The sequence below is a fragment of the Sciurus carolinensis genome, chromosome 1, assembly GCF_902686445.1.
Source record: "Sciurus carolinensis chromosome 1, mSciCar1.2, whole genome shotgun sequence".
Classification (NCBI taxonomy): Eukaryota; Metazoa; Chordata; class Mammalia; order Rodentia; family Sciuridae; genus Sciurus; species Sciurus carolinensis.
In genome coordinates, this window is record NC_062213.1 from 72,987,765 (window position 1) to 73,002,397 (window position 14,633).

The 14,633-nt window shown below is 35.8% G+C and overlaps 1 protein-coding gene across 1 annotated transcript in view; it reads right to left on the minus strand.

Moving 5' to 3' along the window:
* The window catches only part of Clvs1 (clavesin 1), a 220,092-nt gene that overhangs the window by 107,792 nt on the left and 97,667 nt on the right, over nucleotides 1-14,633 (minus strand). The gene's annotated exons all lie outside the window — the stretch shown is intronic.

Sequence of the window (14,633 nt, forward strand, 5' to 3'; positions counted from 1 at the left end):
TTTTAAGCTTGATAGATTTTTTCCTTTGACTTGGGGAAGAAGATAAATAACCACGCTGATGAGTGGACTGAGGATTTGGGGTGTTCTGTCAACAATATGGAGACTATCACTTTCCTGTTTACTCTGGGTACCTGTCTCTGAGACGCCAGATTTTCTTAATACACTTAGTGTTTTACTCTATCGATCACCGTTCTCAGCTTGCCACAATCCCGCAAGTAGATCATCAACTGTCATGTTGCAGCCCAAGGGTGACTGAAGGCAAAAGGCAATGAGTCTCACTGAGAGGCATGGTATCAGGGTTCCAGTGTTTTAACCCTGGCTTTGTCTATAAATTCCTTTAATAAGCTTAAGCATCCTCAGTTTAAAAATGGTGATTTATAAATTGTTCAATTTCATAATGCTTTCATGCAAAGTACAAAAATTTTTAAATATCACCATGTAGACGAGATAAAATCATATTTGTAACTTGCTGTCAACAGGCAAAAGCCAGTTCTGTTGTTCTATTGGATCAATTTCTAAGTCTGGAGAAGAGCAGTGGGTCAGGCTTTAACACCAGGTGGAGCACACCTGGGGCAGGTGAGGTGGGCAGTTGAGGGAAGGAGAAAGCTTCCACTCGACTATCTCTAGTTGGGTGCCTTTTATATCTTTTACTAAAGATTTTTGCATTTGCTTTTTACTCTGCCTGAAGTTTCTGCCCTAGATCTTTAAATGTTTGTCTTTCCCCTGTCAATTATGCCTAAGCTTAAATTTTACCTCTTGAGCTACACTTCTATTTCTTCCCCACATCACTGTGTTGGATCTTCCTGATAACACTAAATGCTCTCTGAAGTGTTCTTGTTCACTCATGTGCTTACTTGTTAATCATTTATCATCACTCTTCTATCACTGCAAACTCCAGAAAAGCAGAGATCTTATTTATCTTGCCCTGTCACATATTCTTGGTGCCTGAAACAGTGTATGACACAGATAAGACCTCAATAAATATTTGTTGTATGAATAAGTAAAAGATTAGAGCCCCTGTCTAATTGGGCTTTATACACAGAACCTAGTAAATGAAAAAGAATTGACAAATGCTGGTGAATGAATTTATTCAAGTAATCTCTCCATTTCACACAGACCTTGCTTTTGAAACAAACTAGCAAAGAAAAAGCTCTGGTTTGACCCTTGCTTATTCAATGATCACTCTTTTCTAATTCACTCAAGATAATTATTGAGATCTGCAATTCTGATTTTAAAATACAGTTTTCTAATTTTAGCATTTGTTTAAAACCTTGATATGCATTGAGATATTAAGTTAACTTAGTATAGAAGGTAAATATAGCTATCAGAACACTTATTTATGGGACATACAATTTATTTCTTGAGGATCAATAGAACATGTACTAAACTGAAACCATTTTCCTCTGTTAACAGATGTAAAAATCAATTGCTGAGCTGGTCACAGTGGCATGCAACTAAGTCAGCCTGGGCAACATAGAAACTGTCTCAAAAAGAAAAACAAACAATTGGTTGAACAATATCATTATTTCTTTGAAGTACTTCTTTAGGTTCTATATTTCAATTTCAAAGGTCATTTTTATGAGCATGAAATAGATTTTTTAAACTATATAAACAACTAGGGTTTATTAATGTGTTGACTTAGTAAATCCTAATTACAATACAATTCATCGACAATGATAAAAGTAGGCATGGTTAGTTACCCTTAAAAATACTAACATTGGTGCTTTATAAGCCTCTTTTTAAAGACTTACATCTTTTTTAGAAAGAACATTTTTCTTCTTGTACATATGGCTTATAAATAAGGTAAAACTGCAGATAGTAAGCCAGGTTTTGGAGGGTTTCAAACATCTATTGCATGTCTAGACATGTTCCAGACATGATGTTGGCTATTCTTTAGATGTTGGGAACCAACCACGTGTTCTCCGGAGTTTTCTGTCAAGCACTCAGGCTTTGAGAAGCTACCCTGGTGGGACTGTTCTGTGTTATATAATCTATATAATGAGATGGTCCCTCAGGGAACTAAATCCCTTTGATCTGAATCCAAGATAAATCTTATTTTACTATATTTATTGTTAATTATAATGAGGTTCAATACATTGTAAAATCATTAAAACTATAGAATCTTGACTTACAGAGAATATCTTATTTTAAGATAATTTTATCCACAAAGAATTTTGTGTTGATCTTCCTGGAATCATGTGACTTGATCAGGAACTATTTTATGTTCTGTTCCATTCCTATGATCATATATTAAATGTTTTTGCTGTGGAATTCTTTTACAATGAATATATGACTGTATATCACATTTTAGATCAAAAGAGCTGAAACACAACTGATTGCTAGACTCTGTGTAGTGAATGAGTGGAAAAGAAAGCTTTATTTCACTCTTTCATTTCTTCTCTGAATTAATGGATCTGTTGTGACAGGTTCTGGAAGGTGGTTTTAAGTTTATATGAACAATGTATTGAATGATTGTGATATCCCAGTTGGGAGAAATAATGTAGATTACTACCTCCACCTCAGACAGCAGAGCCATGGGTGAGTACAATTTGGACACTTTATCTTATCTTAGGCAGGACAGTCAGGAGCTTCAATTATGTCATGTGTGCATGATAAAATGAACTCCCATGGTTGTAGAGGAAGAGCAAATTATAGATGGACTTTGTCTGCCTGGCAATTTGTTAATATTATAGGCACCTTGAAATATTTATAGTTTGCCTTAAGAATTTCAAAATATACCAAAGAATTTGTTTACAGCAGTAGTTCTTAAATTGAGGTATATCATCCCACCGAGTGGTCCCTGAAACACTTTTAGGGGAACCACAAGGTCAAAACTATTTTAATAATAATATTAAGATATTCTGGGACTGGGGAGATAGCTCAGCTGGTAGAGTGCTTGCCTCGAAGGCCCTGAGTTTGATCCCCAGTACCGCAAAAAAAAAAAAAAGATATTCTTTGCCTTTTCCACTATGTTGCCATTTGCACCAAGGATGCACTATAAATCAGGACAGTGGCACCAAACTATACTAGAACTCATTGTCCTCCACTCTTCCATGCCCCAGGAGTAAAATATCTATTCAGCTCCTCTTAGGAGTGTCCTTGATGAAGCAGGAAAAGTTAATGACTTTATTAAATGTTGGCCCTTAAATATGCACATTTTTAATATTCTGTGTTGGAATGTAGCACCTCTCCTGCTCACTCAAGTAAGTCTTAAGGAAATGCTTGCACATGATTATATGGATTGGGAGCCAAACTACTGGCTTTTCACATGGAACACCATTTTTATGTGACAGCACTCCTAAAAGACAAACTGTAATTACTCACACTGGACTTTTTGACAAATATTTTCTCCAAAATGAAGAAAATGACCCTATTACTTTAGGAAAATAAGTAACAGTATTTTAAATCACCTAATGAATATAAGAACCCATGAATCAGAGAAGCCAGGGCTGGAAGCAGGTCTAGCACAGAAATTAATTTAAACATTTTAAAATAAATTGCTTGTTGCTCCCAGAGAAGTTCTTTGTAATGTTCAAATATACTCAAGAGCACAGCACTGAGACTCAAGCATCAGCCATTTGTCCTTAGTCTCTGTTTAGAACCCTGATTGGTTTAGGTAGCCCACTTTATTCAGTGGTAGTGGTTGACTTTCACTATGGTAGTTCACCCTATTCTCTGCCAGAGTTGGAGTTTGAGCTTGACATTGACTCTCCTCCCTTGTCAAACTTGGAGGTTATTACAGACTCTCTTGGGGAAAGGTCAAATCCAGGGATCTGCTGACAGATTGAATGTCAAAGTCCTTCTCACCTAAGATACAGAGAGTACTTTAGCTATATCATCCTTGTAAGATATAAAAATAGGGCTATAGTTATGGTCTTGATTTCCCTCCAAGGTCCTTGTGTTAAAGCCTTGGTCCCAGTGCTATTGTGAGATAGGGTAATCTTTAGGAGGTGGGGCCTGGTGGAAGTAAGTTAGGTCATTAGGGTCATGTCCTTTAAGTGGGTATTTGAATTCCAGTCCTTCCTGTCTCTTTCTTTTACTTTCCAGCTGTCACAAGAGGAGCAATTTCTTCTGTCATGGATACAGCCAAGATATACTGTTCTACCACAGGCTCAAAGCAACGGTCAAGCAACCATGGAACAACACCTCTAAAACTGGGAACCGGAATAAATGTTCCTCCTTTTAAGTTGATTATCTCCGTGAATTTGTTTCAGTGACAGAAAGCTAACACAACCACTTAGACAAATGCCTTCACTACAAATCCAACAGCCATTTTCCTTTCTTGAACAAATCCCTAACAGCATGATCCTTTCTCCATCTTTCCAAAGTGTTCCCCTTAGCAGCTTCAGGTATGTAGTGTTCTCTGTCTTTGGTAGTCATTGCTTTAAAAAACTTTTTTTTTTCTTTTTTTCTTAATTTTTTAATTTGTTATGATTAGTTTTACATGACAGTAGAATGCATTTTATGCATTTTGATCAATCATATAAATGGAGTATAATTTCTCATTTTTCTGATTGTACATGTTGAAGGATCACATTGGTTATGGAGTCATTATTACCTCACATATGTACGTGAGGTAATACTGTCTGTTTCACTCTTCTATCCTTTCTACCCCTGTACCCCTTCCCCTCCCTTTATTCCCCTCTACGTATATAAAGTAACTCTATTCTTTCCTAGTGCCCCTCCCTTTATCATGAAGTAGTATCCACATATCAGAGTAAACATTCAGCCTTTGGTTTTTTGGGGTTTGGTTTATTTTGCTTAGCATGATATTCTCTAACTCCATTCATTTACTAGCAAATGCCATAATTTCATTCTTCTTTAAAGCTGAGTAATATTTCATTATATATGTGTGTGTATATATATATATATATATATATATATATGCATATGCATATATATACAAACACTCTCCACATTTTCTTTATCCATTCATCTGTTGAAGGGCACCTACGTTGGTTCCATAGTTTAACTATTGTGAATTGAGCTGCTATAAACATTGATGTGGCTGCAACACTGCAGTATGCTGATTTTAAGTCCTTTGGTATAAACCAAGGAGTGGGATAGCTGGGTCAAATTCCAGGTTTTCTGAGGAATCTCCATACTGCTTTTCATAATGCTGCAGACCCACCTGCTGCCAATGCCACTGACCCACTGCAGATGAAAAACTGTTTTCTACTACTTTCTAGAATGTTCTTACAAGGTGAATTCATTGTAAAAGTTTTATCACTATTCAATATCAAGATGAAGATTTTTCTTTTAATTTAAAAGCCATATTAAAATGAAGATATGATCAGGGTGTGTGTGTGCTCAAGTGTAATTTATTCTTTGAGAAAACATTTACTCAGCTTCTATGAATTAATCAATGTAGCAGATTTTAAAAAAACAAAATATGAGGTCTTAGCCTTTAAGGAACTTGCAATCACAAATCTGTTAGAAAAGTAAGAAGGCTCTTAGAATACTCTGGAATGGTGCTGAGATAGAAGTGTAAACAATGGCAGCAGAGAGTTTGGGAGGGAGCCCCAAGCTAACCTATAGGCCAGGGGTCATGTTCTGGAGAGGCACCTGGCCTTTAAGACCTCCCATCAATTTGGCCCCAAGTAACCCATCCATGTTGTGCCTGCCCCAGGAGCTCCACAGAAAGCTCTCACCCCTGGCAGAAATCTTCATAAACTGTCTCTGCTTATTCCTGTTCAAAGGGTCTTTCTTAGATCTTCCCTATGTCTGGAGTTATCTTATTACTTTCTTTCTAGCCATTTTTTCCCTTATTGTTCAATGCCTGCTCCATTTCTGGAAACCTTGAATATACCAATCAATGCTGTTCCTTTCTAGAACAGTATTTCTCATTTCCCCAGGGAAGACCCACATTGGTGTTCTTGCCACAGGTTCTCATAGAATCCTGTGCTAATCTCTGCTTTAGTACTTATGAATTTAACTGCCACAGTGGCACCTCCATCTGGAAGATTTCATGGTTACTATGAGCAACAGTGAACGCCTGTCTCCTTCACCCTATCTCACTCAGTTAACCCTGAAGCCTTCGCCCTTCTTCCCATCTTTTCCCTTTTTACCTAAGTAGTAGCTATTCCAAACCCAAATTTATCTTTGACCCCTCTCTTTTTCAGATATCACTCATCCAATTCTGGTAACTCTAAATTTAAATATATCCAAAATCCGAAACAGTTTTGCTACTTCTGCTGTATCCACCCTGATTTTGACCACTGGAATGATCTCGAACCTGGGTTATGCCAATGGTCTATTAACTGGTTTCCCCACATCTGCCCTTGGACCTCAAGTCTATTCTTCATAAACAACTAGACTACTTATGTTCTTCAAACTACAATGAAGTTAACTCCTGATAAATCCATCACAAGACAAAAATATCACAAGTCAACAATGAATTTGATGCACCTAATGCACAAAATATCATAGCTTAACAACACAAGGCACTGTGGAGTGTGTCTCACAATCTCATGACTGATTGGAAAGTGCAGTTCACTGCTGCTGCTTAGCATCAATAAAGAGAAGATCAGATCACATCTCACTAGCCTGGAAAAATATTTCAATTCAAAATTGAAAGTATAGTTCTACTGAATGCATATTGCTTTTAAAACATCAGAAAGTTGAACAATCATGAATGAAATCTTTGTAAATCCAGGGTCATCTGTAATCTGGTTAAAACATAAATTAGATTACATGATTCTTTTGCTCAAAACTTTCTATTGTTCCTCACTTGACAAAGTCTAAAGTCCTTCCGAGGCTTGCAGGGCATTTCACCTTCTCTGACCTACCTCCTACCTCTACTCCCAGGCACTTCAGAAGAGCTTCCTTTCCATCTGTGAAGACTCCAGGCACTCACCCTGGGCATTGCCTTCACTGTTACTCTGACTGGAATGATCTTTGCCAATACGTGTGTGACCAACAACCTCATCTCCATCAAGTCTTGGCTTTAATGTCACCTTCTCAGTTAAACCAGCCACAATGATCCTACTTCTTTTTTTAAAAGGTAAATTAAATTTATTTTTAACTGAAAGGTACAAAATAAAAATCGTGCATACTAATGGACACCCTGTGATGTTTCAATACATTTATACATTGTGTTATGTTTTAAAAATCAGGTTAAACAAAGTTATCTCTTCAAAAATTTATCATTTCTTTGTGGGGAAAAACATTCAAATTCATTTCTTTACCCTGATTGAAACTGCAATTCTCCACTCTTACCCACTCCTCATAGTCTCAATCACCTAACTTGTTTTTTATCCATAGTACTAATCATTTATAGCATTTGTGCGTGCGTGTGTGTGTGTGTGTGTGTATGCAAAACTGTCTGACTCTCCCCACTATGATAAATGTTCTATCTGTGCAGAGATTTTGTTTTTCTTATTTATTGCCATTACCTGAGCCCTCCCAGGATAATATCTGCAATGGCCTTCAAAAAATGTTTACAGAATGAATAATAAGTAATGTGTTAACTTGCATTGCTCCCTCACTAGAGCACAAATTCCTTGAGCATAAAAATTCTGAATTGTTCCACATTATACACTCACCATCTTCCCCAGTACATGGTATATTGCTCACATAGAATCAACAGTTGTTGACTAATGAGCTTCTCCTTCCAATGAACTCTTGAAGGCAGTATGAATGAAGACATGACTGCTGTCTATACTGCTCATTTGAGTGGGTAGTTATTAGCTGGTTTTACTACTTCACTGAATCTTGTGTGTGAGTGGTAACCACTTGGTGAAACTTGGTTTTACTGCAATCACAGGCCATAACTTTTGCTTCTATTGTAGGTGAACATGACTTATAGATGTTCCGCCATATTTCTTGAGTTGGGTAGAATGTATAATAACTCGTGTGGAGATTATGGGTGGAGGGGAATGGGAAAGATGGGGGTTGAGGATCCTGAGGAAGGACTGTCAAAGAGAGCATTATTTATACCAACTGAGGCAAGTTCTGTGAAAAATCAAGCCTCTAACATCATTTTTTTTTCTTTCTTCCTTCTCCTCTTCCTCCCCCAACTTTCTCCCTCTTTCTCCTTATTTATTTTTTTGTTTGACATGTCTTTTATTTGCCAGTTTTTCCCCTATTTATACTATCTAGGCCCCAGAACAACTCCATTTGCCTTTAGGGTCTCTTGCTTTTTATAGCTGCTAAGAACTTTAGAACTATGCAAGCTTTTTACTAATTTATGTGTGCTGAATACAAAAAAAATGGCATAAATCTTAGCATACATACATACATCTGCCCATGAATTTACTGAGTAGGTTTCAGACCCCATGGATGAAAGATGCTTAAAATATAGACCCTGCATATAAAAAATATTTCCTGTCTGGAGAGACAGAAACTTAAATCAACAATGGAGAAAAGTTATGCTGAATTCTGGCATAGAAGTACAGGCACCATGTTACAAGAATGCACAAGAAGGGCACTTAAGCAAGATCTAGTTCATTGGCACATTGTTGAAATTAGTAGCAGTAAATCTGTTTCTTGAACAATTAGGAAGTAAGTAGGGATAAAGCAGAGTGGCAACAGAGAGATGGGAGGTAATGTGGAATGTGAGGAGCTGCATGCAATTTATGATGGCTGGAGCTCAACATTTGGAAGATGGAGCTGAAAAAAGTGGAAAAGAGGGAGAGTCAAGAGATGAAGCTGGAAAGTCAAGCAGGGGGCAGATCCAGTCAAGCTATAGAGTTTGAACTTCATCTGATAAGAAAATAAGGATATATTGAAGGAATTTTTAAAGATATGATGGTCATGGTCAACTGAACAAACTCAAAATAGAAGGAAACTTACTCAACCTCATACAAGGCATTGATAAAAACAATTAAAAACACCCATACTTAATCTCAATGTAAGGATGAAATACTGAATGCTTTTTGCCTAAAATCAGAAGCAAGACAAGGATGTCTGTTCTCACCTTCTCTATTCAACATTGTACTGAAGTTACTATCAAGGGCATTTAGACAAGAAAAAAATAAATAAATAAAAGATATCCAAATCAGAAAAGAAAAAAAGTAAAACTACTTCTGTTTTCAGTTGCATAATCTAATATATATAAAACTCTGAGGAATCCAATTTTAAAGACTATTAGAAATGATAAATGGGTTTAGTAAGGCTACTGGATACAATATTAATATAAAAATCAACTATATTTTAATACACTAGTAATGAAGAACCTAAAAATGAAATTTAGAAATTAATTTGATTTGGCTGGGCACGGTAGCACATGCCTATAATCCCAGTGATTTCAGGAGGCTGAGGAAGGATATCGAGTTCAAAGCCAGCCTCAGCAACTTAACAACTCAGCGAGACCCTGTATCTAAATAAAATCCAAAAACGGGTTGGAGATGTGGCCCAGTGGTTAAGCACCCCTGGGTTCAATCCCTGGTACCAAATAAATTTTAAAATATTAAAATTAAAATTAATAAAAGGTAGACTCGATTGAAATGGGCAAAGTATATGAATAGACAATTCTCCAAAGCACATGAAAACATCTTCAATATCATTAGACTTTAAGGAAATTCAAACAAAAATCACAATGAGTTACTGTTTCACACCCACAAATATTCATGTAATTTAGGGAAAAAAACAACAATAAACACAAAAACAAAAACAGGCAACAACTAAGGTTGATTAACATGTGGAGAAATTGGAATCCTTATAAATTTCAGGTAGGAATATAAAATGGTGCAACCTCTTTGGAAACAGTTTGGTAATTTTTCAAATTGTTGAGTATAGAGTTACCATGTACCTATTAGTTATATTCTTAGATATATAACCAAAGAGAAAAGAAAAGAAGTATTACATAGATGTTTAGAGCAAGATTAATCATAATGGCTGAAAGTGGAAACAACCCAAATGGCCACCAACTGATAAACAGATTTAAAAAGTGGCATAAACATGCAATGGAATATTATTCACCAATAAAGAGGAATGGAGTACTGGCACATACCACAACATTGGTGACCATTGAAAACACTGCTATGAGTGAGAGAAACCAATCACAAAGGATGTATGATTTCATTTATAGGTAAATTCTAGAATCAGTAAATCTGCAGAAACAAAGTAGGTTAGTATTTGCCCACAGCTATGGGAGGAGTAGAAAGTGAAGAATGAGGAATGACTGGTAATAGGTATTGGATTTTTGGGAGGGTTGGCAGGTAATGAAAACATTTTAAAATGTGATAATGATGACACTTGAATATCTCCACTAATATACTGAAATCTACTAATCGTAAACTTTAAATGAGTGTGTTATATGGAACATGAGTTATGTCTCAGTAGAGCTGCTTAATAAAAAACTAATTAAATTTTTAAAAATACCTTGGTATTAAAATGAAGGATGAAAAGAAAGTACACCAAAATGTGAAATATGGTTCTCTCTGGACTGAGAACTTAAGGTTGATTTTTATTTTTCTTCCCCACACTTGTTGAAAATTACCAAAATGGTGGTTCCATTCCAAGTTTTCTAAGGAATCTCCACACTGCTTTCCAGAGTGGCTGCACTAATTTGCAACCCCACCAGCAATGTATGAGTGTACCTTTTTCTCCACATCCTCACCAACACCTATTGTTGCCTATATTCTTGATAATTGCCATTCTAATTGGGGTGAGATGGAATCTTAGGATAGTTTTGATTTGCATTTCTCTTATTACTAGAGATGTTGAATATTTTTTCATATATCTGTTGATTGCTTGTAGATCTTCTTCTGTGAAGTGTCTGTTCATTTCCTTAGCCCATTTGTTGATTGGGTTATTTGTATTCTTGTTGTAAAGTTTTTTGGGTTCTTTATATATTCTGGAGATTAGTGCTCTATCTGAAGTATGTGTGGCAAAGATTTTCTCCCACTCTGTAGGCTCTCTCTTCACATTGCTGATAGTTTCCTTTGCTGAGAAAAAGTTTTTCAGTTTGAATCTATCCCAATTATTGATTCCTGCTTTTATTTCTTGTACTTTTGGGAGTCTTGTTAAGGAAGTCTGATCCTAAGCTGACATGATGAAGATTTGGACCAACTACTTTTTCTTCCATAAGGTGCAGGGTCTCTGGTCTGATTCCAAGGTCATTGATCCATTTTGAGTTGAGTTTTGTGCAGGGTGAGAGATAAAGAAACTGTGGTATATATACACAATGGAATTACTCAGTCATAAAGAAGAATAAAATTATGGCATTTGCAGGCAAATGGATGAAGTTGGGGAATATCATGCTAAGTGAGATAAGCCAATCCCAAAACACCAAAGGATGAATGATCTCACTGATAAGCGGATGATGATACATAATGGGGGGTGGGAGGGAGGTAAGAAGGGAGGGAGGCAAGAATGGAGGAAGGATGGACTAAATAGAGGAAAAAGAGGGTTGGGAGGGCTGGGGGGAAGGAAAAATAACAGAATGAGTCAAACATCATTGCCCTATGTAAATGTATCATTGCACAAATGGTATACCTCTACTTCATATACAACCAGAGAAACAAGTTGTACCCCATTTGTTTACAAATAAAAAATTAAAAAATTAAAAAATAGTTTAAAAAATAAAAAAAATAAAATAAATGTCACATGAAGATTTGTTCCATTTAAGTGTTATATTCAGTTATATGTTAATGTAGTATCAGAACTCTGTTGATGCCTTTTATTAAATATAAACATACTGAAGCTTTTGGCCATTTGAGTGAAAAGATCACCTATTCTGGTGTGTTACTAAATTTGTGGATTGTAAGGTGTTTGCAAGCTTTCCTTTGTTTTATTGAAACAAAATAAATAATATGAGTAAAAAAAATGGATTTTCCCAAATAATGCAACTCTACTTGTCTTTCTTCTAAATGTATAATATAACTTAATGTTTGAAGATCTCATTTTGGCATTTTATCAAACATCATCTTTGCAATATGCCTAACTTTTTTTCTTTCTTTCTTTTTTTATTTTTTTGGTGATGCTGGAGATTGAACCCAAGACCTCGAACATGCTAAGCACACACTCTACCACTGAGTTACATCCTCACCCATCCACACTATTTCATTACGTTTTTTTCTTCTTTTCTAGATAGATTGTAAGCTATAACTATATCCCTTAAGTTTTTGGGTTCCCTGAACTGTAACCAACTCAACAGTAGGCTAAATGCTGATGGAATAAGTGAGAATAGCCAACATGGTCATTTATAACTATACTAAGGGATTTGGAATGTCTATTTAAATGTGTTTGCATGTATGTTAAAATTGATAATTTTGAAGTGTGATTCCTAAAGAGCAACTTAAATGCAAAAATAAAAACTTACTAAAATAAAAAAAGAAAATTACCAAAATGCTCAAGTAAAATTGTATTACTTTTATTATAATTTCAAATATTTATTTGAAATAAAAGGGAATGATGTATTTTTAAAGACAGTCTGATTTTTAGCAAGATGATTGATTATGGAACTCTGTGAGTGGATTAAAGCCAGCTCAGAACAAGGTACTGTCAGTAAACTACCATGTCTCCTGGGACAAACCCTGATAAAGTCCTGGAGCAAATCAGTGGCTCTAGGGATGGAGCAAAACCACAAAAGTTTGAAACATATTAAGTCACTTGGAGATTGAATCCAATTGTCAACATGAGAAAAAGAATAAATTTGTGAGTTCAGTTCAAAGCTCCTATTTGAGATGAATGGGTAGATGGCAGAAACTTTTACCATCTTAAAAGTAACTAACAAGTGTGAGAAATAGATATTTTAATTACAAATCAATTTTTATAAAGGAGACAATGGTCTTCATACAAAGATCATGAAATCTGACCTTAAACACTTTTTCCTAAAGTTTACAGTGAAGTTTATAGTTGTGTCACTAATTAGCTTTGTAATATTGAGCAAATAAGTTTACTTCTAGGTTTATTATTTGTGTAAAACTTATTAAATCAGTGATTCTCAGGAGAATCACCCACATTAGCATCATGGGTCATTGTGATAAACATGCAGATTCTCAGTCCACTTAACAACCCTGTGGAATCAAAAACTTGGAGACCAGCAATCATTTTCATTTTTAGAACTCTCCTGCAGATTCTGAAGCAGGCTAACATTTGAACCCCACTGATACATACCATCCCCAAAACCTCTTTCAGATTCACAATGGAGAGATGTAGAACAGCTTAGGGGAAGAAAACTTCACTAAGAATTGGAATATGTTGAGAAAACCTTCTAAGGTGGTGTTATGGTTTGAATGTGAGGTGTTCCCAAATATCTCACATGTGAGACAAAGTGAGACGGTTCAGAGGAGAAACGATTGGGTTGTGAGATTCTTAACCCAATTAGCGATTTAATCCCCTGATAAGAATTAACTGAAATGGTAGGGTGTGGCTGAAGGAGGTGGGAATTAGGGTGTAGCTTTGGATATATGGCTGGCAAATGGAGACCTCTCTGCTTTCTGATCTCATGTGAGCTGCTTCCTTCTGCCACACTCTACCACCATGATGTTCAGCCTCACTTCAAGTCCCAAGGAATGGAGCCAGCTTTCTATGGACTAAGACCTCTGAAACTCTGAGCCCTCAAATAAACTTTTTCTCCTCTATAATTGTGCTGATCAGATCATTTAGTCACAGCAGTAAAAACAGATGACGAAAACAGGAGGTGAGGTTTGATCTTGTTATGTGCAATCATGCTTGTCAAAAGGGATTGATAAGATGCAAAGACAAAAGAGTAGGGGGATTTGCAACATTATGGACTGAGGTACCAGTGGGAATGCAGAAATGGGAATTTTATAATTTATTGTACACTGAGAGAAAATTAGCAAATAGAGCACAGAAATGGGCAACGTTGACCACCACTGATAAATAGACCTAGACAAGTACAGTAGGATAGCTCTCAAATAGTGAATATGAGGTTTATGCTTGGAATTGACTATTTTTCTGTATCAATTATACTTGGGGTTTAACAACGTTATTATGTGTAGCTAACTTTCTTAAGGAAGGTTAGATAAGATGCTCTATTTTTTAATGAACTTAAAGGCATTCAAGGTTCTTTACAGTAGAAAACTGCAAGAATAATAGGAAAGTAGAACTCTTTCCAAAGTATTCAATGATTACATGTTCTGACCTGAGAGAAGTTCTTATGCCTTCCATCTATCGAGATGTCATTTCTTTCATAGTTTTTGAGTTGAGTCTCCTCATGTATATAGATTCTCTTTCAGAAATGACTTCCCTTTCCAAAGTCTTAAAATCTACTTTAATTCTACTTTATACTCTTGTTTTTCCAAGAATATCTTAATTAAAACCTCATTTGGTCAATGAAAAAAGTTATTCATAATTTCTTCCAAATCCTAATGAGTCCACAGATTAGAGGTTTAGAGATTAGTCCTCTAAGCTAATGACATTTCAGTTGAGCTGGCATTAACTTAATCTTTTGGATTTTTTTTTTCACATTCTTAATACTCTGCATTAAGTATCTTTAAATTACTAAAATTCAGTCTATTATTGAAGCAGGATAAATCATCTTTATGACTACACATTCTAGAATTCCTCAACAGTGAAAAGTGTTTTGCAAACTCTTTAGTTTAGTTTTCCAGCCCTGTAACAACAACGCTGTGTCTAGCTGGCAAGTTTTATTTTTTCATTTCTCTCAGGTGGTCCCAAAGAGACACTAAGCTAATCTTCATCCTGTCCTGGGAGTATGAGCA